Source organism: Carettochelys insculpta, chromosome 1 (genome assembly GCF_033958435.1).
Source record: "Carettochelys insculpta isolate YL-2023 chromosome 1, ASM3395843v1, whole genome shotgun sequence".
NCBI lineage: Eukaryota > Metazoa > Chordata > Testudines > Carettochelyidae > Carettochelys > Carettochelys insculpta.
This window is the reverse complement of record NC_134137.1, coordinates 121,383,949-121,403,020: the sequence shown is the minus strand read 5'-3', so window position 1 is coordinate 121,403,020 and position 19,072 is coordinate 121,383,949. Positions and strand designations below refer to the sequence as shown.

At 44.1% G+C, this 19,072-nt stretch overlaps 1 protein-coding gene across 2 annotated transcripts in view; it reads left to right on the top strand.

The window, feature by feature from the left end:
- RASA3 (RAS p21 protein activator 3) overlaps positions 1–19,072 on the top strand; it is a 205,485-nt gene that overhangs the window by 118,678 nt on the left and 67,735 nt on the right. The window lies entirely within an intron of this gene.

Genomic DNA, 19,072 nt, shown 5'->3' with positions numbered 1-19,072 from the left:
TTAAGAGCAGGTGCGATAAATATCTAAAATGGATAATATAGATGATGATTCGTCCTGCCACGAGGGTAGGGGACTGGACTTGATGACTTCCTGAGGTCCCTTCCAGTTCTAGTGTTCTGTGCCTGAGAGAGCAGCAACAGGATGAAGAAAATGTGATACAAAACATTGTGGACTGTATTAATGTAAATAAGAAGAAAACATTCTGAAGAATTTTCCAAAAGTGTAGGATTGCCCTCAGTTGAGGGTTATAGAATTCCATTTGTCATGGTGACACCCAGTTGTGGGGTTCTGCTGGGCTTTTTGTTGTGCCTGGATAGCCTGATAATGACAATGGCCAGGAGGCTGTACTGCTTCCTGTTCAATCTGGACTTTGAGATGGTGCTCCAGGCATTACTTGCCTCCAGAGACTTTTGCAGTTGAACGGATCGTGGGACTGATGATTATGTCCACCAAGAACGCATCATTGCTAGTTGGCTTCATGTACCGCTTCTGTCTTCTGGATGAAAAAAATAGGCCATCATTCTCTGAAAAACTGTTTCTCTGCCACCTGCTACAATAGCTGGGGATTGTGGAGTTAGCAAACCATAGGGTGTACTGTGCATGAGACAGACATTTAACAGGCCCCCCCGAGTGGATTTGCTTCCTTCCAGAAATCAGAGATTCCAACCAGAATTTTCCTTGGTTACCTCCCAAGTAGCAGAGGTTTCAACAAAAGGTGTATGGGGTTACAAGCCTATATTAAGACGTGTTTATACAGAATGTTGAAGTACAAAATCTGTGTGTTAGGGTGTGAGTGCAAGGATGACTATCACGTTCTGTACTGAGAGAGGCCCACTGCAATGCACTGCTTGTAGTGCTTTTCTTCCACTCTTCACGAAATAGCTCTGATAGCCTCAGCTGTGTTTTAACATTAAACAGAAGTGCATCCCAAATTGGAGTTGGCAACGTGTTGTTCTGTATTACATTCTGTCCATGTTTTCACAATATTGCGCATGTGACGGCCTGTCCAACAGCTCTGTCAGGGACGCAGCTATTCTGTGGAAAATGTTCTTGTAATTTGCATGTGCAAGTAACTTCTTTGAGTGATCTCTTCTTACCACTGTGTGGCCAGAGTTGGGACCCCTGTTTCTTGGTGTTCTGAACTTGCTAAGAGAACTGTTCTTCACTCATTGTCTGTGCGTAGTTTTCTCTCCTGCTGGTATATAGTTGTCCATTAATTAGATATCTTGGACTATGGCTAGGGAATCTGGCTTCCAGTGCTGTGCCTTGTGTCCTTGGGCCTTTTCTATGAATGAGCACCAGTGTTATCTCAACTGCTTGGCTGAAGCCCATGTTGCCTGCTACTGCTCCATCTCCTGCTGCTTTCTGGCTTCAACTCGTGAAGCCAGAGAATTTGGCCTCCACAAGTTCCTTATGACGGTGTCAATTCTGCCGCGTACCACCAGATCCAGAACCCACGGATCCGACAGCGCAATATTCTGCACAAAAGGTGCACAACTCTCTCAGTCCTTCTTGGCGATATTGCCACAACTGACCGAGACCCATTGTGCTCATAAGAAGCACTGCCACTTGTGTAAAGACAGCTTCCCAATTGTGAGTGCCTTAAAATGCATCGGTGCCTCCCTGTGCCAGGCTCTGTTGCATGAGAAGTCGCTGCCGTCACCTCTGGCTCTGTCCGCTCCACTGGGATGGCATGGACTTGCACATGTGATCCTACGTACAGTGGGGTGTCCCCTCTGACAGCGATGACTGAACTGCCCTTACCATGGGTCAGCTCCTTTCCATGCTACAGGCCTCTGGTCACTTCCAGACTGCCACCTCCCACAGACGAACTGCATCTCCTTCAGCCTCCTGTTCCATTCAGCCTCCTTCCTCTGGACCCTTCCATAGCTGAACCTCACCTGATGATGTGTAGCACCTTTCTTCCCCCGATGGTCAAGTTTTCCGTCTTCATTCACCCGGCCACCTCCCACATTCTTCATGGCCTTCTCAAAACTTTCCCAACTGTGCATAAACTGACCCCCTTCTGGGACCTTGATCTTGTGTCTCTGCCCTCACTAAGCCAATCTGTGAACTCCTGGCAATCTGCTCCCATCTGTCTGGGGACCATTACATCCACATGTTGAGTTAGCAAACCCACGGTCATGATGATAGGACCCACCATTCACCATTTTCTACAAAGACAGAGTCTTGCACCTCTCTGACAAGTTGTCCCTCAAGGTGGCCTCAACCAGTGCAAGCACCTTCCAACCTTTTATGCTAAACCTCCCACCATGAGCATGTGTTCCATGCCATTGACTTTTTATCTCCCATGCTTCTGCGTTTTACAAATATCTCCTTGCTTCTTTGTCACCATCACTAAGTGCTGCCAGAGTTGTGCCCTCTGCACTCTGCATGGCAGACTGCTATATGGTCTCCTGCGTACATTTCCCCCACTTCCCCCCAACAGGCTCACAGCCAAATATATCTAGGCATATGCTGCAACATGGGCCTTCGTGGTGGATGCTCCCTGGAATGACGTTTGTAAGGCGGTCACTTGGGCTTGTGTTCAGGCCTTTTCCACCCATTTTGCTGTCACCCAACTTCAGTGTTGGATGCTGCTGTCGGCCAGGCTGTACTTGGGCCTTTTCTGGTGCCTTGTGCCTGCCTCCACTCTCGCCATGGCTATTCTCCCGCATAGGCAGAGCCCAGCATTTCCATGGATATTCACATCTAGTGGAGCAGATCCCTGTGCAAGGCTCTCTCACCTCTTCCCCTGCCAGGTAGAGGGACGGGCACTGGGACAGGCCCTTTTTCCTGCTGGCAGGGCAAGGATGCAGAAAACTGTGTCCTAAATCTCCATGCAGGAGGGGCAGAGTGCTGGACCTGCCTGGCCCTGCTCTCTCCTCCTCTCCCCCGTGAGCGCTGACTTGCAGAGTCCCATCCCTCTGTCCCTGCTGCTCCTTACTTCCAGTCCCTGCTTTCTTGCTTCTGCCTATATCTTCCCTGCATGACACTGCCTCCGCCTCACTTGGCTCTGCTCCCTCCCCCCCGGCCCCCAGATTCATTGTGTGGACTGAAGTAAAGGCCAGATCACAGACTGCAGATCTGATGAAGAGCTGAGCCTGCCAGATGTGGGTCGACATTTTTGGATCCAGATAGGGACCATCACTCAAAGAAGCTGAAGGTTACTTAGCGTAACTGGGGTTCTTTGAGATGTGGGGTCCATATCTGGATGCCAGTTGCACTCTCCATCCCCTCTCTTCTGAGCTCCACTTCTCGTTGATAAGAGGGAACTGAAGTGGCATCAGCCCACAGAGCCTCTTAGGGCCTTGGATGAGCCACACCATCAAGACACTAGGCACATACAGATCAACAGACAACATGAACAGTTCCAGCACATGGCACACCCCTACACACACCCACATTTAGAATCCAGATAGAGACTACCCATCTCAGAGACCCTCCAGTTTCTCTAAGTAACCTTTCCTTATGTTGGGCAAATCAGACGGTCTTGGATTAAGGTTTTATGGCACTGATTTTTGAAATAAGGGTCTTTGGGCTTCTGGAGTGTGCGCTGAGGATAGCAAAAGATTGTGTCTGATATTGTTCAAGTGATATATAGAATTATCCATTGTGTTAGACCTTACTAGTTTAAAATATAATGAGCTCATTGTCCAGTGTCTACATTATTTAACAATGCTCAACTCCTCTCTTTGCTTGGTGCATGTAAATAAGGTCAGCAAAGTTAATCATTTACAAGTTTCAAAAAGCCTGCGTGAGCTTTTTGCAGCTTATTGCAGCTACAGGTCATTCAAAAGTTAGAAGAAGAAGGATCTGTTTTCAGTTTTATATTAACTTTCTTTCCACTGCACCAGAAATACATGGGTGTGACCCTTTTTTCTCTCAAATGTGGCTTTCAGGTTTCTCTCACTCAGTTGTTTTGAGTAGATTAAGAAATCTGTTTTGATGCAGTTTCAGGATGACTTTCTGGGCTATATGCTCACCAAGAGTAAATTTCACAGAACTAGATTGCATGAGAGACCTAAGTAAACAGAAGCAGTTAGTGATCAGATCCTTCACTGTGACACGAGTTCTGTCTATCCAGATTTCCATGCATCCACGTAACATTCAGATGTCTGAAAACTGATTCTAGATCTCTCCTTTTTAAATTTTATTTCTGGTCTATTTTTACTAGCTAGACTGCACCATGGAGTGGAGTGAGGAGTGTCAGTTCTTGATAAAAAAGTTCCATTTTCTCAGATTAGCATATTTGAATTTTATGTCTCATGAACACTCTCTCCCTGGAAATGAAAACCAGGTGCTAGAGTCCTCATGATGTACCTGTCAGTTGTCCTTCAGAAAGCCCCTTCCTAGCAGTCCACCAGGCTGTTATGAGGGGAGTCCAAGCCTCTGCTGCTCTGGAATCCTGAGGGTGTTTCAAATTCCTGAACGGAGACCAGCCACTGCCCTAATCTTACTATCCCTAGGCACATTCACACCGTTCTGACCTTCCATCTGGTACTCCCTCCAAGTGTCACTGATCTCCAGTGCCAAGCCTGTCTGGATGTAGTGCTTTACCTTTCAGATTCCCTGGTACTTAAACATGCCCCTCTCCCAGCATTCCACCCAAGGCTTCTGGTTCCAGCTGGATTCTCTCAGGGGCACACAGTAGTCATGAAGCAATCAAAACACAGACTTTACCCAGTCTTAACACCTTTATGCTTCTTTGTCACACGAAGCACTGGAGAGTACAGATTGTACAAAACAAAAACGATCTGAAACTGCAACATGCCTCATTTTCCATCTCGCTCCTCCCTGAGAGCTCTTGGGTAACCATCTGAGTCCAGAAAGGTAAGGAGACAGCATGTCTCCTCCTTCATGTACTACAGAAAATGGACCACAGAACAGAATAGCTGCTGCCCTTCTAAAATCTTTAGCCCCAATATTTCACGTGGCACCCATGGTATTTTCTCCACATGAGCACAAACTTCTATCAGTTGACTTTATAGGCAAGCTGACTTCCCCCTCGCCTCCCTTACCCTATGCTTCTGGGCATGGACCAATCTTTTGGCAACAGTGAATAATTTCCAGCAATTGGGTGTTCAGGAATTATCTACCCAGTATTATCGTTCTTTTGCCATCACCCATTGCAACATTTAGTCCAACCTGGATGCAGACAGACCACACAGTGAAGGCAAAAGACTGCACGTGCCAAATAGAGCGTACAGCTCGATGGCCACCAAAGTTCGTAATCTTGCACAGATTTCATGGATTGTATAGACCTATGCCCAGTTCATCCCAGTATCGTGTGAAAATATTTAAAGGGAATCAGTTGGCGGGGTCTGATTGCATTCCTTAAGAAAAACAAGCAAAAGGAAAGTTAACGCGCCATTTGAAGAGGTTTTGCAGTTTCTTAGCAGTCATGACATCTTATATCATTAAATTGTGCATCTGGAGACCAGCCAGACCTCTGCAAGGTGCCCAGTATCTCTAGCTGCATAGTGAAGCCTGTTACAGCTTGTATGCCTGCACGTCAACAGGCAGGATTTGTTTTGTTACAGCCTATTGTAGGCCACATAATCAAGTATGATATAGTAGTAGGCAATCCTCTGCATCCCAAATTGTTCCACAAAATTTAATTTTGTTTGTGCAGCATAGTACATTCAATTATGAAATAACTGGGCACTGGTAGAGAAGTCCTCAGCTAATCAAATGGCAAGTCCAAGACAGGGTAATAGGGCAGGTTGGCGACCTGCAACGAAGAGGTCTGGTTCCACACCTGTGGTAAAATGTAGTCAAAGCTTTTAGTGGTGCTAACTATGAGAATCCTGAAAACAACATGGAATGTTTGATATTCAGTTATTTTCCTGTGGACACCAGAGATGCTCTTGGTTTCTTTGCGGGACTCTCATCGCTGAATTCTGGACAAAAAAATTCTGTGGCTCTCTTCTGATATTCTGAAAGTCAGGGAGGAATTTGACACCTTTGTCTCTTCCCTTCACTTTCAGACAGCTGAACAGATTTAACTTTCTTTTTCAGAAAAGAAAGCTGCATGTGCTCCCTGAGCAGATCTGTGCTGAACTCATTTCCTCTGCCAGGCACCTACAGTTGGGAAAGAAGACATGCAAACAAAATAGTTTACATCCCTAAGCATTTGGTGTTTGGTGTTCTAATGTCAATAATATTTACAAAGTCGTCGTCGTCATCAACAACTGTGGGCTCAGTACCTGTTAGTGTCTGATGCCTCTCTCACTATTTCCTTCCATGTTTATAATGTGCCTTCCATTATATTTTATTAAGTGAAGCTTCTTCTTACAGAGAAATAAGAATACAAAAAATTTAAAGGAGCAACAGGTCAGTGCAGTCTAGCCACAAACCTCTCCCTTGCCTAAAAATGAAGTATGCAGCACAGGGTGTGGAGAGAGGATGCCCAGAGCCTGGAGCCTGGGGCACTGGGGGGGTTGCCTCCGCTTTGGATGGCTCTGATGATTGGTTACATAGTTAGTAGTTCCACATTTTCATGTTTCATATTTCAGTTCCTTCAGGACTCTTGGGTGAATACCATCTGGCTCTGGTGACTCATTGGTGCTTAACTTACCAATTTGCTACAAAGCCACCTCTGTTAATTCCCCTAATGTGGCTCAGAGGGGTAGCATTAGTCTGTGACTTCAAAAAACAACCAGCAGTCCTGTAGCGCCTTAGAGACTAACAGACTTATTAGGTCATGAGCTTTTGTGATTCTTCAGATCTGTCACCTAAAAAGAATGGCTAGGGTGTGGGAATCTCCCACACATTCTGTGCAGTGAAGTTTTATACAGTGAATTCATTTAGCTTCTCCACACTGGCCTGTTCATTCTTGTCCTCCTCAAACACCTCAGTCATCCGGTGGTCCCAATGAGTGGCAAACTTCCAGCTTCTGATGCACTTAAACATTTTTTTCTGTTCATTTTTGAATCTTTGGCTGGTTCCTTTGCAAAAATGTTGATCTGCCAACTTACACTCATACTGGAATTGCCAGAGTTTATGTTCCTTTCTATTATCTATAGGATTTAAGTTCCAGTTTTTCTAACTACTGTAGCAAATAGCCAATGCTATTATGGTGGGCCCTGCCTTTTTCTTTGGTGAGGTGAGTTGGGGGGCTGCCTCACCCCTATTCTAAGGCTCTGCTAGTTCTGTTAGGGGATAAGGGAAAGGGACCCAGATAAACCCACTACTCCAGGTCTCAGTCCTTTCAGCTTCACATGCTGCTTACCCTCTTTTCCATCAGGCAGGGTTCCTCTTGGTCCTCTGTTTTGGAGGAGTCCCTCTCCTCTGCTTAGGCAGAGCTTCCCTTCTCCTGGTGCTCTGATCCTCTGGTCAATAACAGTACTATGGTCAGCTCTCCTTTCCCTCCTCTGGCTGGCTCAAGTGGGAATGGTGGGGTTATTGGTCTCTGGCAGTGCATTAATTGGCTTCAGGTGCTCTAATTAACCTGTGGTAACCCTGCCTCAGCCCACCGGGAATAAAGCCCTGGTCATTCTGGGGGTTGTAAATATCCCATATATCAGTCTACTGTTGTCCACTGGCTCTGCTATTTGTTTTACTTTGTTTTACTTGGCATAGCTCAGTTGGTCCTCTTACTATGTTTTCTTTTTCATTTGCAGTATATAATTAATTCATTTGTCCCCATGTTATGTTATTTTTAAGACATTTCCATATTACTTGCAGACATTTCACCTTTGTGACAGTATCTTTTAATTTCTGTTCAACTAGCATCATTTTTTGTGCAGTTCCCTTTTCTGAACTTAAATGCTTAGTGCTGGGGGCTCTTCTTTGGTGTTTCTTACCCCTTCACAAGGATGTTAAATTTAATTATATTGTTGTTGCTATTACCAAGTGGCTCAGCAATAAGTACCCGTTGGGCCAGGTCCTGTGCACCAATTAAGAATAAATAAGTAATTGCCTCTTCTCTTTTGGGTAACAGCACTAGCTTCTCCAAGAAGCAGTCATTTATGGTGCCAAGAAAGTTCATCTCTGCATGCTATCCCAAGGTGACATGTACCTAGTCTATATTCGGATAGTCAAAAAGTCCCATTATTATTGAGTTTTTTATTTTTATAGCCACTTTAATCTCCTGGAGTATTTCAAAATCACCATCACCATACTGGTCACGTGTTCAGTAGTAAATCCCTACTGCTGTATTCTTACTCTTCAAGCTAGGTAATTTCAGTCCATAGAGATTCTGTGGTACAGTTTGATTCATTTAAGATTTTTACCTTATTTGACTTTATGCTTTCTTTAGTGTGTGGTGCCACTCCCCCACAAGCGTGGCCTACTCTGTCATTCCTACATATGTTGCACCATGGTACAATATTATTCTGTTCCACTGATGGACTAGAGAGCTATATAGCTCTCCTCTCCATCGCGGGGAAGATTCTTGTCCAGATCCTACTAAACTGTCTCCTCCCTCTTGTTGAGGAAATTCTCCCCAGATCACAGTGTGGCTTCAGACCATGCTGAGGCGTGACTCATATGATCTCCATAGAATGACAGATTCAGGAGAAGTACAGAGGGCAACACCAGGAACTGTTCATCGCACACGATTGACCTAATCAAGACCTTGGACTCTATCAATCATGATGCCCTGTAAAAAGTGCCATATGGGTTTGACCACAGAAATTCATTTTCATCATCAGACTACTCCATGATGTAGTACTACTGCTACTATTTTGTGCAACGACTTAGAGACCAAACCCTTCATCATTTGCACTGGTGTCGAGCAGGGCTGTGCATTGCTGCAACACTCTTTTTTTCCATTTAACTTGCCATGATCTTGATTCTCATTCATGACTGCCTTCCTGATGGAATCAGGATTGAGTGTTGTACAGATGGCCTATTCCTTAATCTCCAACATCTCTGAAGCAGAATCCAAGAGCATGAGAACTGGCTTGACTGATCTTCAGTATGCAGATGACTGTGTCATTCTGTGCACACTCATAGGCCAACCTGCAAAGCACCCTAAGTCTTTTTGCAGTTGCCTGTCAGAGCCTGGGTCTTCCAATATTGGGGTGACTAAGGTATGCTACCAGCCCTCTCCTGCACTCCTTGTACTCCCCAAATCAGCATCAGTGGAGAGACTCTGGAAGGCGTACCTTGGCAGCCATTTCTCCAAAACAGCCCACATTGAAACAGAATGGCATGCCATATGAAGAGAGATTACGGAGACTGGGACTCTTCATCATAGAAAAGGGGGGATATGGTAAAGGTCTGACACACTATGTCTGTTTTTATATTCTTAGAAATCAAATACAGGAATCACTGCACCAGCACATCCTTTGCCAGATTACTCAAGTGAGCCCTTGGTGATAGAGATCTACAAACAGGTACCAAGATCTTAATTTGCAAGGCAGTTGTCCTCCCCACCCTTCTCTATGGGTATGAAACGTGGGTAATCTACAGGGGACATCTCAAGCGACAGGAGTTTTTCCAGCAATGCTGCCTCAGGAAGATGCTCAGTGTCAGCTAGGAAGACTGATGCACAGACATCGGTGTTCTCTCTGCAGCCAACGTCAACAGAATGGAAGCACAGGTCATGTAATGCCATGTCCGCTGAGCTGGCTGCTGGGTGTGTACATGTATGTACCAAGGCAAGTGCTCTTCTCTCAGGTATGTCAGGAAAAAAGGGCTCGTGGAGGGCAGCAGGAGCATTTCAAAGACATGCTGAAAGTACACCTTTAAAAAAGGAGGCACCAACCCAACTAACTGGGAGGACTGGATGTGGAACAGACCACAATGGCACCACACCATATGCCCACTCACAGCTCAGATGGGGAGAGCAAAAAGGGAACAACATTCTAGCCAGCAACTGTCTCCTCCAAGATTACACCTGTCTCTTCTGTGGGAAAACCTGCAGAGCACAAATTGGGCTTCTGAGCCACTTAAAAACTCACAAGTGATCCCTCTTGCAGACTACCTCCTCAGATTGAGGGATAGTAAAAAAATTCCATTGACTGTCATAGTTCCACCAAGCTTCTGCAATGCCTGTTATACCAGTATCCTTGTTTAATACCAGGCGCTCACATTTTACCTGTAGTATTTAGATTTCTTGCATTTGTATACAAGCACTTATTAAACTTGTCACTTTTTAGCTGCCTGCCATTATGTGAGGTAATTGCATGCGTCTTTTTTCATTTGTGTTTCTTTGCAGTTCCCACCTGTGGTTTAGCAGCTTCCATCCTTTGGTCCTTCCTAGGATATAAAGAATCCACATCAAGAGAGCCTCCCCAAAGGGCTCTCTTTGTCCACACTGTGTGCTCCTCTGTCAGCTTTTTCCCAGCCCTTAGTTTAAATACTGCTCTAAAACCTGTTTTAAATTTACATGCTGGCAGTTTGGCTCCATTTTGTTTTAGGTGGAGTCCATCATTCCTGTATAGGCTCCTCTTTTCCTGAGGATTCCCTAGTTTCTAATAAGTCTAAATCCATCCTCCCTCCACCATCAGCTCGTCCTTGCCTTGAGATTGTAATTCTTCCTGTCTACCCCAGCACATGAAACTGGAAATATTCAGAGAATGCTGCCATGGAGGTCTTGATCTTCAATTGCTTATCTGTCAGCCTAAATCTGGCCTCTGAGATGTCTGTCCCGCCTTTCCCTACGTCTTGGGTACCTACATGAATCACAACCAGTGGCACCCCACAAGCACGTCACATAAGCTGATCTAGATGTCTGAAGAGATCCACAACCTTTGCTCCTGATGGGCAATTCACCAGGCAGTTCTACCAGTCATCTCAGTCCCTGTTATCTATATTTCTGATTGAATCCCAGATTAGCTGCCTCTTCCTAATACCCTGCGTTCTCTCCTGCATCTGGAAACCTATGCTTAGTGTGAAAGGGAAGGGCCCAACTATCAGATCGTTTCCCTCTGCTCCTCTTTATTCTTTCCTGAGCCATCCATTCTCCTCAACTGCACAGAAGTTGTCAGACTACATGAGACTACTTGACTGTATCCTGCAAAGTCATATGTCTTTGTATTTATTTCCCTGAGCTCCACCGCTGTAGATACTGTCATCTCCAGAGCCTGTACTTCAGTAACCTTCAGGCTGTTGGCCACCACCAGCTCCTCAAGGCTGGTGGCAATGACAGGATGGACCTTATCCCATGAATGGAGAATCCAGCAGTAAGTGACCAGGGTGCAGGAGAAAGAAAGGGGGCTAGCGAGATCCAGGCATGCTGAAGGGCACTAAGGCATGGTTCCTGGAGGCAGAGAGGCCTACTGCTTAACCTGAGAGTACGGCTGTGGTCTGAGAGGGCATGTCGCACCCAAGGAGGGTTACTCCTGCAGTTCTTTGGAATAGGTCCCAGAAGGTAGAGAGGACCTATGGCCTGCAACCCACAAGGAGGCTGGCCACACTGAAGGCGTTCTTCTGGGAAATTGTAGGGCTCTGCAAGCATTGGCCTGTGAGTCTGCAGTCCCTGGGAACAGTGGGGAGATGGTCGATAAACAGACTGTTTTCCCTTGTATCTGCAGGTATGCCCACTTGAAGCTCCCACTAGCCACGATTCACCATTCCCAGCCAATGGAGCTGCAGAAGCGGTGTCCAACAGGTCCTTTGTGGCAGGCAACATGTCCTTTGTGTCCAGTGCCACTTCCTGCAGCTCCCATTGACTGGTAATGATAAATTGTGGCCAATGGGAGCTGTGGGCAGGTAGGCCTGTGGAGGTAAACAACCTGTTTGGCAGCCCACAAATAGCTTACGTTGACAAGCCATGTGCCAGCCACAGGTTGCTCACCCTGCCATCCTCGGTCTCTGGAGGCCATACATACACCACCTTCTTACAAGGCAGGTAATCATACTTACTGCATTCAGTGCAGTAAACTAGATAGCCACCACTCTGCTGCTAGACTTCTGCTTTCAGTCTTTTTGCTCTGGCAGGTTTGTTCTTGTTTTTTGGGGGGGTTCTTTTTCCTGTTTTATTTGTGGGGAGGAGATATTTATTGCAATAAGTTTACCAAACATTAATCAAGTATATCTAGATTTCTCACTCCCTCTCAAGATTCCTCTGTTTGCTTAGGAGTTGGCTTTTAAGATTCCTCTTCTCCCTGCATAGCCCGCGCTTACTGGTAAAGGGGATTGTTAAGAAACTTGCAGCCTTACCCGGCAGACTGCTAGATTCAGGACACAGCCTTCCCCCCCCCACCCCCGGCCCCCGGCAAACCGATCATATGATATACTTCAGTCCAGTGGTAAGCACCCACCAGACTAACTCACCCACAGGTCACAGTCACTCCTTTTGGACTTGGAGGACACTCTCACAAAACTCTTGTTAGCTGTTCCTGTTCACTTTCTACCTATGTATAGATAATGGGAAAATTTTCAAACAAGAGTGTTCATATTTAACTTTGGACACCCATGTTTGAAAATGTTATCCAGTGTTTTTGTTTAAAATTAACAGTGATCATCTGAACATTCTTCACAGTTTTTTTTTACAAGAAATACTTCTTAAAATTAGTCCAGAGACACACAGACACAGTATTGGTGAAGCACTAGACCAGGCATGTCAAAGTCAAACCCTACTGAGGCGCTGCACAAATGAAAACAGATAGTTTTCAGGACCACCAAAGGAAATGCACTTCTGTTGGAAAGTCATAATTATTTATTATCATAGATTATGTTTTAGGCAGATTTTATAACAGTTTTTCAGTTCTTGTTTGAATATAATGCAATAATTTTAATTGAGAATTTAACACGTAATATGAATTTTATTATTTTACAATTTTATTAATAGTTCACAACATTTGATGTATAAAATTGTTGTTTACTCATCTATAATAATATTTAATTTAAATGTAAATGTAAGGTACTTTTTAGTTATTTTACATATATAACTTGCTTTGTTGAAATAAAAACAAGCACACACCATGGTTAATCAAATGGAAGAGGCTCCTGTGAAGATTCGGGATACTTCTAAGTTTGAGATTTTACATAAACATGAGATTTGTGTGATTGCAAAATGAAAATTTGTGCAATTGCAAAAATGGGCTTGTATTTATTGATATAAAATTAATTAATTTTATTTTATTTGGGAATTAAATATATGAAAACCAAAATATTAAATAACTTTTTTATTATTTTGCATTGAGACGCAAATACAACAGTAGCGTAAAAATAAAATATAATAACATGAAAATTTCAAATGAAAACTGGAAGTATTTCAGTCCCAAGTATCCTTTCCAGAGAGCTGATGCTGCTTTTGGGGTACCAGTTTTCCAATATTTAGTTTGCCATTTTGAGCTGATACTACTCTAATTTCCACTGCTAAATATTCATCAGTTAACCCTGACCTTTTGGGTGTTTTGTTGGCTTTTATAAGTGAAAACAGCTGTTTGCATAGGTATGTGTTACCAAACATTGACAATATTTTTGACACAAATTTACGTACTTCAACAAATTGCCTGGGGACATATCTGTAAAAATCAAGGATGTCAACTTCATAATATTTGCTTTTTTAAGGAAGAGTCATACTGAATTTCGGTGAGTTCCATTTGCATATTTCCTTCATTTTGAAAATCGTAAGAAGACAGTGCTGTAAACAAGAAGAACTTATCTTCACGTGATTTGAAATCCTGGAATCATTCCTTGAATTCAAGTTGCAGCAGTACAATATTTAATGAACAATTTGCAAAATGCAAATGGGGGTGTTAGCTTTTATGGTCTTGGCATGTAATGAAATGAGTTAAATCTTCTTTTATTAACTGTATTTCCCAAAGACAAAGTTTGGTCATAAAAGCTTATATACTGTCATGCATAGTAGTCACAACCTGGAACTTCCCTGGAAGTTTTAAGTTCAGGTTCAGGTCACTCAGATGTTTGGTAGTGTCAAGTAAAAATGAATAATCTTGTACCCACTTATCATTATTAAGTCTGTGTCCTGTTCTTTCCTTTCAATGAAAATAATGATTTCTTCTTGTGGTTTCCAAAACCCTTGAACAAGAAAGCCAAGGGACCTCAAAGTAGTATGGCAAGCCTTACGCTGAATTCCAAACTCACTGCAACAAGTTATTTTCCGACAGCTCTGTCTTGACCCCAAACAGGAGCTTAATAAGGTTCTGCTTCCGTCCCATCCCCTCAGTACGGCTCTATGGTCCACCCCTACTCCCGCCCCGGGACTTGGAACTGTCCCCTCCTATCCCCCACCCCAGCAGGGCTCTGTTCTGCCCCCCTACCCAGGGCTCAGTACTACTGTCCTTCTCTAGGGCTTGGTACCGCCCCCTCCCATCCCTTCAGCAGGACTCTGTACTGTCCCCCTGCCCCATACTGCCCTGTGGGAGAGTCTGGGTGCAGTGCCCACTGCCAAAGGCCATGGAGTGCAGCAGCCAAGTGGACAGAGGCCAGCCTGAGAGGTGAGTGTGGGGCCCCTGGTCACTTGATGGACAGAGGGACTCCACACTTACCAGCCCTTGCCCAGCACCTGCTGTGGCTGGCGTGGGGCAAAGCGGACCAGGCTGACTGCCTGTGAAACCCTGCACTGGTGACACACTGCCCAGCCCAGCCCAGCCCAGCCCCTCTCTACTGCTATCACCCGTCCAAGCCAAGTGCCCGGGAGTGGGAATCTAGCAATGTGAAACAGATGGAGGCTGGAGCATGGAGCAGTGCTGGGCAGGGGTGTGGTGGGGGCTGGGGGTGAGGAGTTGTTCCACGGGGCCTGTTCCTCCTCCTTCCCCCAGAGCCCAGCTCCCACCCTCCTAGTGCCAGCCGGGCAGTCTCCCCTGCTGCCTTCAGTGCCCTGGGCTCCTGTCTGCTGGACCCTTGATGGGGAGTGGGTCCTGCTCGGGTTGGATGGGCAGCAGCAACCTGGGGAGTGAGGCTGCAGCTAGCCCAGGGCAGAGGGCGAGTGGCAGCAGCCCAAACGGCAGTGGCAGTGGGGTCATGGCCGGCAGATGGATGGCTGAACCAGAGCACACAGCTTGGCCCCCAGAAACTTTTATAGGCACCAGTCTGGGCCTCATGGAGTCATCCTCAGCAACCAAGGCTCTGCTAATGAAGTTCAGGCAGCCTGGGGTCGCACTTAGATACTTCATAAACATGTGGTCGTGGGCCGCAAAAAAAAAATGGATTGGGCTGCATGTAGCCCACAGGTTGCATGTTTGACATGCTTGCACTAGACCATGGCTTGCTTTAGACAGGTGCTTCTCTCGGTTGTCAGTTAGACGTACAGTTTTAGCTTTCATTTGTTCAGAAGAGCCAAGGTATGGCCCAGAAATGTTTCTAGTTCATCAATGCATTTTAACTCTTACTTTAACAATCACGGTTGGTAAAAGCAAAAGGTATGCCCATGTTTGAGGTAGCTTAGTCATTTCATAATCTGTGCTTAACTATTGTACGTTAGGAGCCAAATTCTGTACAGCATGTAATCATACCAAGAAAAGTCCACTGGTAATTGTCCCTATGACAAATAACTCTGAAAGAATGCATGCTGGTTCTCAGGATGTTTATTATGCGGTCTCACCATTTCATTTCAGCTGGTAGGAGGAGCCCAAATTGGTAGGGCTCAGCTTTGCAGTACAAAATCATTTATAGGATAATCTCTCTCTCTCTCTCTCTCTCTCTCTGTGTGTGTGTGTGTGTGTGTGTGTGTGTGTGTGTGTGTTCCTCCCTTTTTATACACAGTGTTTAAATTAAACCACAGATTTATAACTGCTGGACACATAAGATGCATAAATAGCATTTATATAATTTTGGTCGCTTTACATCTCTTTTGATACTTCTCAGTCTGTAGTAAGTATCTGTTACGTTCCCAACTGAATTAAAATTGCCAGTGAAAGGCTTTGCCTGCGTCATTTAAAAACAGTGCCTTGTTCTATTTTTAGCTTTACAAGCTTATGGAATTTAGGCTTTTCCTCAGAAGAGAAACCAATGTGTTTTAGATCCAAAATTGTAAATTAAAATTCTGCCTTTCAATAAGTGCACATAACTTCTATTATGTTATCCATCATATGTAACGTGTAAACAAGAGCAGAATTTGATCTTTAAATTACGTAATGACTGTTTACAAAGCATGTTTACGCAATGTAATATTTTATATTCTTTTAGCAATACCACTATTTTTTACCTCTACAACTCTAAATATTACTATTTTCTGTTTGGGGCCTGTTATTATTGTTGCTGCTTGCTGACAAGAAGCTCAATCTTTTGGCATTTTTTGACTGAAGACGTGAGACCCAGTTGGTCTCATGGCATTTTGAAGGAGTCCATAGTTTGTGACAAAGGAAGTGCTGACCAGTAGTGAAAAGAACACACATACAATTCTACCTGTTCAGCAGACCAGTATTTCTAAGTGTTGGGAATGGACATATTAGTGAATGTACTGATTTTCAGGAACAGAGTGGACTGGAATATTTTCTGTACAAATGTATCGAGTGACTAATACAGTCAACTTCAGAACTGTCAAAGCCTGTGCATTTTCATGCATCATTATTCACTGAATAGGTCTTGAGAGGAAGAGTGGACTTGTGGCTACATTACTGGACGGCGACATGGAATATCTGAATTTGGTTCCTGGCTCTGCCACAAATATTCTGTGTCAACTTGAGCAGGACAGTTAATTTCTCAGTGCCTTAATTCCCATTCTATAAAAAGAGCATAAATGCCTCTTTCTTTTCCTTGCTTTCTCTCGGGTTTGTATTACTGTAGGTGCTGTCTTTGTGCATCTTGTGACTGGGCCGCTCGATACTTTAATAGTCCTTCCTCTGTCTATAAATTGTCAGGCAACTTTCTGATTCTTGAGTATCTTAAACCCATTTTTAAATGGTGATTTACATCCTTTTTAACTATTAAATGGGCAGATTATAACATACATTTGCAATACGCATTGCTGTCTTCTCTTTGGGAGAGGCATTATTCCAGTACTCTGCAGGCCGACTAAATGGCAGTGCTCTTGAGTAAATTAAGTCAGATAGATTCTTGTGTTTATACCCTTAGGCAAACTGATATGGGCCAAAGCACACTGTTTACACAGGAGCTGTATTCTCTGTGAACTAAATATCCAAGCATATTAGCACAGCTTCATATGGAGGTACACCCATGACTGAGCTTGGTAACTGGAAATAATGAGGCATTCTGGGAATAATCACAGCACTGCTGGTGTAAGTGATGATGTGCCCTCTGAGGTGCTTGCACTCTTCAAATATCTGACTTTAGAAAAGAAAAACGAGGAAGAGGCAGGACAAGGTTTGGAGTCTTTCCTTCTTAAAGAGACGGTAGTTTGTTTAGTAGAATTTAGAAGTGAGAAAAAATATAAATTGCCATTACCTTTGGGTCAATTACATAAAGTTAAGCATTTCCATAATGGGAAGCTGCCATAGTATTTGTCAAATTCAAACTTTTTGACCTTTCAGCCCATCAGAGTAAATGCACCTTCCATTCTATGTTCCTGTAAAATATTTATTAACCATAACGAGATATTTTCTCTGTTAAAGGGGCATGTTCTCCAGTATTTATAATTCCTTTAGAGATAACTAATTGCTGTTTATTGCTGCCCCACCCCAGGTCCCAGGCACTGCCCTCCATCTCTCCAACTGGCTGGGGATTCCCAATCAGAGGAATGGGATAGAGCCTCCAGGCAGCATTGCAGTTTCTCTCAGCTGGGGGAACGGCTGCAGCCCTACGCTAAGCCGCTTCCTGCCTCCTGGCAGAGCCCGTAGGCCAGATCCAGTCCTGGCCTGCCTGGCCTGGAGAGTGAGGCTTCAGGGATCCATGTTTCCCACCCTGCCGTAGGCTGGATACTGGACAGGGAATATCTGAGCATCAGGGGTCAGATCCAGCAAGCCATGGGTCGGATCTGTTCTTGAGGGTGGGGGTGCCCCCCCAACATAGATTAAACAAATGGTGACATGGCCAAAAGAACAAGGCAGTAGTAAAACAAGAAAACAATGGCACAAAAAGCAAAGGTTTCCATCATTACTTGTATAGCTATTTTAATTTGTGTGTTTTATAGGCATTGTGGCACAACTGAATTTTAAAGAAGGATTTTAAACGTGGTTAAGTAGTGGCTTTGCAGATTTTTGGAGGAATATTTTCTTGCTAATATGGGTTAGCTTGCAGTTGGGAGATACGTCTGTACTTTGAGGGAGAAACTGATTAGAGGATGTGGATGTTGAAGTTTGGTTACCTGACAAAGTGAAGGTGGGATCCACATCACAGTAAAACAATAGTTCAGGTAGGTAGAGTGAGGGTAATGTGTGAAAAGCTTTAAAGACAAAGAGATGAAGCTTCTATTTGTGGAGTTTGAGGAGCTAGATGGTGAGGAAGCAAGAAGTAGAGTGAGTATCAGAAGGATAATGCATGAAGATTTTAGCAGCAGCAAGAGCTTCTGGAAGGAGGAACATGTTGACAGGCATTGGGGTTTAAGAGGAGGAGGCTGCAGTTTTCAAAATGGAAGATTAAGTCCTGAGCACAATTTTTAGTGGTGTGAACAGAGAGAAAGGTTGAATCTTGGAAGTATCATGAATGATGAAGCAACAAAATATAGATACAACCTGCGTGTGTGAATCGAGAGGCAGGTGTGAGTTTAAGATGACTCCTAATTTAGAGGCCTAAGGAACTAAGAGAGAGGATAATGAAGACTGGAGTGAAAGGAAGGTTTTTGTATGTGAAAGAGAAAGTGCTCAGTTTTGGCCACGTTGAATTCAAATTGATGACTGGACAGCTATGTGCTGTCAGCCAGACTGCCAAATCATCCAGCTTTTTCCACTTTATTGAACACATAGTAAAGACTGCCACTGAATTTTCTTCAATAAAAACATAGGCTGATGTTTAAACACATAGTAAAGGTTACTAAGATGAGTGCTTGCTTATATGATTATATATTCTGGGAAAGTACACTTTTGGCCTGAGTTACAGTATAACTAACATTGTGACTGTAATGACTGGAAAACTTCGTGGTGAAAGATGATTTAAAAGCTAGTAATGTGGTTGACCTTTGTATTTTTCCTTAATTGCCCTGCCTAGTTCCTCTTTTTTGCTTGCAATTTAGAATAGATTATAAATTGTAGTATCTTCAGATTCTTAATTTGAAAACAAGGGTTAGGCATACTCAATTATCATGCATTAATGT